Raw genomic sequence first — 6989 nt, 5'->3', positions numbered from 1 at the left:
TTTCCAATCCATCCGTTCCTCCGAGGGCTTCTGGAATACTACGGCCTCCAGCTGCACAACTTCACTCCGGCCTCTATTCTGCACATTGCGGGTTACGTCACTTTATGCGAACTTTTCCTGGGTGTCGAGGCTCATTTCGAGTTGTGGAGGAAGTTGTTATGTCTCGTCCTGCGCAACCACGAAGGGTCAATATTTGAAGTGGGCGGGGCCGAAATATGGCGAGTCGCCGATACCGGATATCCATCCGGCACACCAAGGATGGCACTTGATGAATGGCCCTCCGAATGGTTTTATATAGAGGACGTTGCGCTTCGTGACCCGATCCGAAAGGGTCTTCCCGAATTTGCGCGTGTCCCGCTAAAGAAACGCCACAGTTGGCATCCCCGGAGCCTTGAAGAGGAAGACGGCGTGGAGGTTCGTCAGCTGATGAGCAGGATAAAAGAGCTCACCCAGTCCGAACTCACAATAATCGAGGTTATGGCGATTTCCATAGCGCGACGGGTTCAACCGCTCCAATATAGAGGGCTTCCCATGTGGCAATACAACAAGGAGGACGACGCCTCTCGCTGCGGCCAGAAAGGTCCGGATACCCCTGCAGCTTTGGCTAAGATATTAGCCGAACTGTTCAAGGGGGAGGGAAAGGAATTTCTCCGCGTCAAATCTAGAGATGGGTACTCTATGTATAACCCTCCTAGCTGGGTAAGGTCCGACCCCTCCTTTTTTATTTCCTCCATCTCCGAATTGCCTTTGATAAACTTCTAGCTTGTTTGCTTATGACAACACTGGTGAAAGGTCACCGAGGGATTTTACAGTCCCGCTCCACAGCCAGAGGACCACAACCGGGAGCTCGATCCCGGGTTCGAAGAGGATCCAGATATATTTGTGGTGCTTGCGGAGGGGGTGTTTTACCAGATGAGCTACGATGGTATAGATGTGGCCATCATCGCTGACTACCTAGGTCTTCTCCCAGCTTCACACGTAAGTGATCCGAACACACCTTATTCAAAAAAGATCTCTCCTTCCTTCTTACCCATCGCACTGTCTTGCACTCAAAAGGGGAAGGGTTCGGCGCGCCGTACTACTCCAGGGGTACCTCCGAAGAGAGCGCCCCCACTCCGGGCGAGCCTTCCAAGAGGAAAACAAACGAAGACACTGCCATGCCCTCGTGAAAAAGGTATGAATTCGCCAACCTGCACCTGAGCAGTCACGTCCAACCGTGACCCTCCTGTTATTCATGTGTCAGGACAAAAACGCGCTGGACCGTATCCGGAGGCTCAAGCGGCCGTACTTCCCGCAGCCAGGCTTCGAATCCTGCTATGAAGACGGGGCCAATACGGAGGCGAAGCCAAACTGTCCTCTGGCCGAGGACTCGGGTGATGTATCCATCACCAACTCAGAAGTGGAAAGTGCGATGAATCATTGGCGCCCCCGGGCCATTTTACAAGACCCTGGCTTTTCAGAAGAGTCTTTTAACGCCTTCAACTCGGCAGATGCATACATCCGAGCTGCTCGAGATGGGATTAACAGGGCCACAAAGCAACATTTAAAGGATGTGTAGGTAAATTTATTTTGTCTGACTATGATAACCATATGCCAGTAGCCCCTGAGACTTAAAGGAGTTAAAACAACTGTTTTAAGGATCCTTGTATGACCAAGTGCTTACAAAGAAGAACACCCAGCTAGCTCAGGAGCTGGAAAAGTGTCAGCGTTGGCTGCTTGCTGCTAATGCCGAACTGGAGAAATATAAGGCGTACAGGAGCAGCTGGACGCCGCTCGAAGCGAAGAACGCGGAGCCAAAAAGCTACTAGTAGCGGGCGAGCGTGTTTTGACAAAAGTCGTTCAGGAGAAAAAGAAACTCCAGGACTCAAACTCCAAACTGGGCGAAGAGCTGAAAGATGTGTGAGCCCAGCTAGTTGACTCTGTGAAGGAGAACAAGAAGCTGCGAGGCGGCATATTCAGTATGTAGCCACTTTTTTTATAACAGTTTTGGAGGTAACGGTAGCTGATGTAGCTGTGATTGCAGGTGTTTTAACGAACCGCCCCGAAGAGGAAGTGTCCGGATCATCGAATGATGTTCTGCAGGAGCTGCCGTAGTTGCACGAGCAGGCTCGGCAGGCTATGCGGAGTGTAGCCAAGGCCTTATGGCCATTCGACTCCCCTCCAGGAAGCATGGAGAAGCTGGTAGAGCTATTCAAGGGAGCGCGGCGGCGTATCCGGCTGTGGAAGATATCTGCCAGCCGAGAGGGTGCGCGAGAGGCCTGGGCCATGGTGAAGACGCGCTATACCAAACTGGATCCTAATCACATGGCTCGGGTCAGGCCGGTAGGGCCGACTGGGGAAGAAATTCCCGTTAGTATAGTATATGACCAAGTAGTGGTGGCTGCCAAATATTCTCAGCAGGATTGTAAGTTAGACTGCCTGTTGGAAGGTGTAGAGGAAGAGGTGTTCGAGTCCAAGTGACTGTGTACTTCCCTCATCTAGCTGAATTGTATATCATTTGTCATGGCAGACCTTTTCGCTTCAACCTCCGGACTCTAAGGTGTGGAGTGTTTCCGAATACCGTCATGGCCGAATAGGCCGGGGTATGCTTGGAAAACTAGGCGTAGGGGTCATAGTTGCTTGAACAGACAAGTTGTATCCGGCTAGCTATGCTATATTACATTGATACCATAAGAAACATCTTCCAGAGAGAATAGTTCCATTAAGGGTTCCTTTCCTTGGGTGTGCATGCATTTAATGTACATGTCTGAATTGTGATGCGAGCACCACAGTTTGTATAACTTCTAGGGGTGTGATACGTCTCCAACGTATCTATAATTTTTGATTGCTCCATGCTATATTATCTACTGTTTTGGACATTATTGGGCTTTATTATCCACTTTTATATTATTTTTGGGACTAACCTATTAACCGGAGGCCCAGCCCAGAATTGCTGTTTTTTGCCTATTTCAGGGTTTCGAAGAAAAGGAATATCAAACGGAGTCCAAACGGAATGAAACCTTCGGGAACGTGATTTTCTCACCGAACGTGATCCAGGGGACTTGGACCCTACGTCAAGAAACAAAAGAGGAGGCCACAAGGTAGGGGGGCGCGCCTACCCCCCCAGGCGCGCCCTCCAACCTCGTGGGCCCCCTCTTGCTCCATCGACGTACTCCTTCCTCCTATATATACCTACGTACCCCCAAACGATCAGAGACAGAGCCAAAACCCTAATTCCACCGCCGCAACTTTCTGTATCCACGAGATCCCATCTTGGTTCCTGTTCCGGAGCTCCGCCGGAGGGGGCATCGATCATGGAGGGCTTCTACATCATCACCATAGCCCCTCCGGTGAAGTGTGAGTAGTTTACCTCAGACCTACGGGTCCATAGTTAGTAGCTAGATGGCTTCTTCTCTATCTTTGGATCTCAATACAATGTTCTCCCCCTCTCTTGTGGAGATCTATTCGATGTAATCTTATTTTTGTGGTGTGTTTGTTGAGACCGATGAATTGTGGGTTTATGATCAAGTCTATCTATGAACAATATTTGAATCTTCTCTGAATTCTTTTATGTATGATTGGTTATCTTTGCAAGTCACTTCGAATTATTAGTTTGGTTTGGCCTAGTAGATTGATCTTTCTTGCAATGGGAGAAGTGCTTAGCTTTGGGTTCAATCTTGCGGTGTCCTTTCCCAGTGACAGTAGGGGCAGCAAGGCACGTATTGTATTGTTGCCATCGAGGATAACAAGATGGGGTTTTCATCATATTGCATGAGTTTATCCCTCTACATCATGTCATCTTGCTTAAGGCGTTACTCTATTTTCAATAACTTAATACTCTAGATGCATGCTGGATAGCGGTCGATGAGTGGAGTAATAGTAGTAGATGCATGCAGGAGTAGGTCTATTTGTCTCGGACCTGATGCCTATATACATGATCATACCTAGATATTCTCATAACTATGCTCAATTCTGTCAATTGCTCAACAGTAATTTGTTCACCCACTGTAGAATACTTATGCTCTCGAGAGAAGCCACTAGTGAAACCTATGGCCCCCGGGTCTATCTTCATCATATTAATCTCCCAATACTTAGTTATTTCCTTTGCTTTTTTACTTTGCTTTTATTTTACTTTGCATCTTTATCAGAAAATACCAAAAATATTATCTTATCATATCTATCAGATCTCACTCTCGTAAGTGGCCGTGTAGGAATTGACAACCCCTTATCGCGTTGGTTGCGAGGATTTATTTGTTTTGTGCAGGTACGAGGGACTGGCGCGTAGCCTCCTAATGGATTGATACCTTGGTTCTCAAAAACTGAGGGAAATACTTACGCTCTTTGCTGAATCATCCCTTCCTCTTCGGGGAAAACCAACGCAGTGCTCAAGAGGTAGCAAGAAGGATTTCTGGCGCCGTTGCCAGGGAGGTCTACACAAAAGTCAACATACCAAGTACCCATCACATACCCTTATCTCCCGCATTACATTACTTGCCATTTGCCTCTTGTTTTCCTCTCCCCCACTTCACCCTTGCTGTTTTATTCGCCCTCTCTCTGTCTATCCCCCTTCTCTTTCCCGTTTGCCTCTTTTTGCCCGCTTTTTGTTTGCTTGTGTTAGTTTGCTTGCTTGTCATGATGGCTCAAGATAACACTAAATTGTGTGACTTCACCAATACCAACAATAATGATTTTATTAGCACTCCGATTGCTCCTCTTACCGTTGCTGAATCTTGTGAAATTAATACTGCTTTGCTGAATCTTGTCATGAAAGATCCGTTTTCCGGCCTTCCTAGTGAAGATGCCGCTACCCATCTAAATAGCTTCGTTGATTTGTGTGATATGCAAAAGAAGAAAGATGTGGATAATGATATCGTTAAATTGAAGCTATTTCCTTTTTCTCTTAGAGATCATGCTAAAGCTTGGCTTTCGTCTTTGCCTAAAAAGAGTATTGATTCATGGAATAAGTGCAAAGATGCTTTTATCTCTAAGTATTTTCCTCCCACTAAGATCATCTCCCTTAGAAACTATATTATGAATTTTAGGCAACTTGATCATGAACATGTTGCACAAGCTTGGGAGAGAATGAAATTAATGATACGTAATTGCCCTACTCATGGTTTGAATTTGTGGATGATTATACAAATTTTTTATGCCAGATTGAATTTTGCTTCTAGAAATCTTTTAGATTCGGCCGCGGGAGGCACTTTTATGGAAATCACTTTAGGAGAAGCTACTAAACTCCTAGATAATATTATGGTTAATTATTCTCAATGGCATACTGAAAGATCTAGTAATAAAAAGGTGCATACGATAGACGAAATTAATGTTTTGAGTGGAAAGATGGATGAACTTATGAAATTATTTGCTAGTAAGAGTGTTTCTTCCGATCCTAATGATATGCCCCTGTCTACTTTGATTGAGAATAATAATGAATCTATGGATGTGAATTTTGTTGGTAGGAACAATTTTGGTAATAACGCGTATAGAGGAAATTTCAATCCTAGGCCTTATCCTAGTAATCCCTCTAATAATTATGGTAATTCCTACAACAATTCTTATGGAAATTTTAATAAGATGCCCTCTGATTTTGAATCTAATATTAAAGAATTTATTACATCGCAAAAGAATTTCAATGCTTTGATGGAAGAAAAATTGCTTAAGATTGATGAGTTGGCTAGGAATGTTGATAGAATTTCTCTTGATGTTGATTCTTTGAAACTTAGATCTATTCCACTTAAGCATGATATCAATGAGTCTCTCAAAGCCATGAGAATTTCCATTGATGAGTGCAAAGAAAGAACCGCTAGGATGCGTGCTAAGAAAGATGCCTTTATAAGAGCGTGTTCTTCTAGTTCCTATGAAAATAAAGACGAAGATCTAAAAGTTATTGATGTATCCCCTGTTAAATCTTTGTTTTTCAATATGAATCTTGATAATTATGGGACTGAATATGATCCACCTTTAGCTAGAAGGCGTTCCAAGAATTCAGAATTTTTTGATCTTGATGCTAAAATTGATAAAAGTAGGATTGAAGAAATTAAAACCCTAAATGTTGCTAAACCCACTATTATGGATTTCAAGGAATTTAACTATGAAAATTTCTCTTTGATTTACTGTATTTCCTTGTTGCAATCCGTGCTAATTTCTCCTCACGCTTATAGTCAAAATAAAGCGTTTACTAAACATATCATTGATGCCTTGATACAATCTTATGAAGAAAAACTTGAATTGGAAGTTTCTATCCCTAGAAAACTTTATGATGAGTGGGAACCAACTATTAAAATTAAAATTAAAGATCATGAATGCTATGCTTTATGTGATTTGGGTGCTAGTGTTTCCACGATTCCAAAGACTTTGTGTGATTTGTTAGGTTTCCGTGATTTTGATGATTGTTCTCTAAACTTGCACCTTGCGGATTCCACTATTAAGAAACCTATGGGAAGAATTAATGATGTTATTATTGTTGCAAATAGGAATTGTGTGCCCATAGATTTTATTGTTCTTGACATAGATTGCAATCCTTCATATCCTATTATTCTTGGTAGACCTTTCCTTAGAACGATTGGTGCAATTATTGATATGAAGGAAGGAAATATTAGATTCCAATTTCCATTAATTAAAGGCATTGAACACTTTCCTAGAAATAAAATTAAATTACCTTATGAATCTATTATGAGAGCCACTTATGGATTACCTACCAAAGATGGCAATACCTAGATCTATCCTTGCTTGTTATGCCTAGCTAAGGGCGTTAAACGATAGCGCTTGTTGGGAGGCAACCCAATTTTATTTTTATTCCTTGCTGTTTGATCCTGTTTATTAATAAATAATTTATCTAGCATCTGTTTTGGTTTTGTATTTTTGTGTTTAATTAGTGTTTGTGCCAAGTAGAACCGTTGGGAAGACTTGGGGAAAGTCTTGTTAAACTTGCTGTAAAAATAGAAATTTTAGCGCTCACGAGAACTGCTGCCATTTTTATTTGTAGAGTGCTATTTAGTTAATTATTTTTT

Source organism: Triticum dicoccoides, chromosome 7A, assembly GCF_002162155.2.
Source record: "Triticum dicoccoides isolate Atlit2015 ecotype Zavitan chromosome 7A, WEW_v2.0, whole genome shotgun sequence".
NCBI lineage: Eukaryota > Viridiplantae > Streptophyta > Magnoliopsida > Poales > Poaceae > Triticum > Triticum dicoccoides.
Note: the sequence above shows the minus strand (reverse complement) of the source record.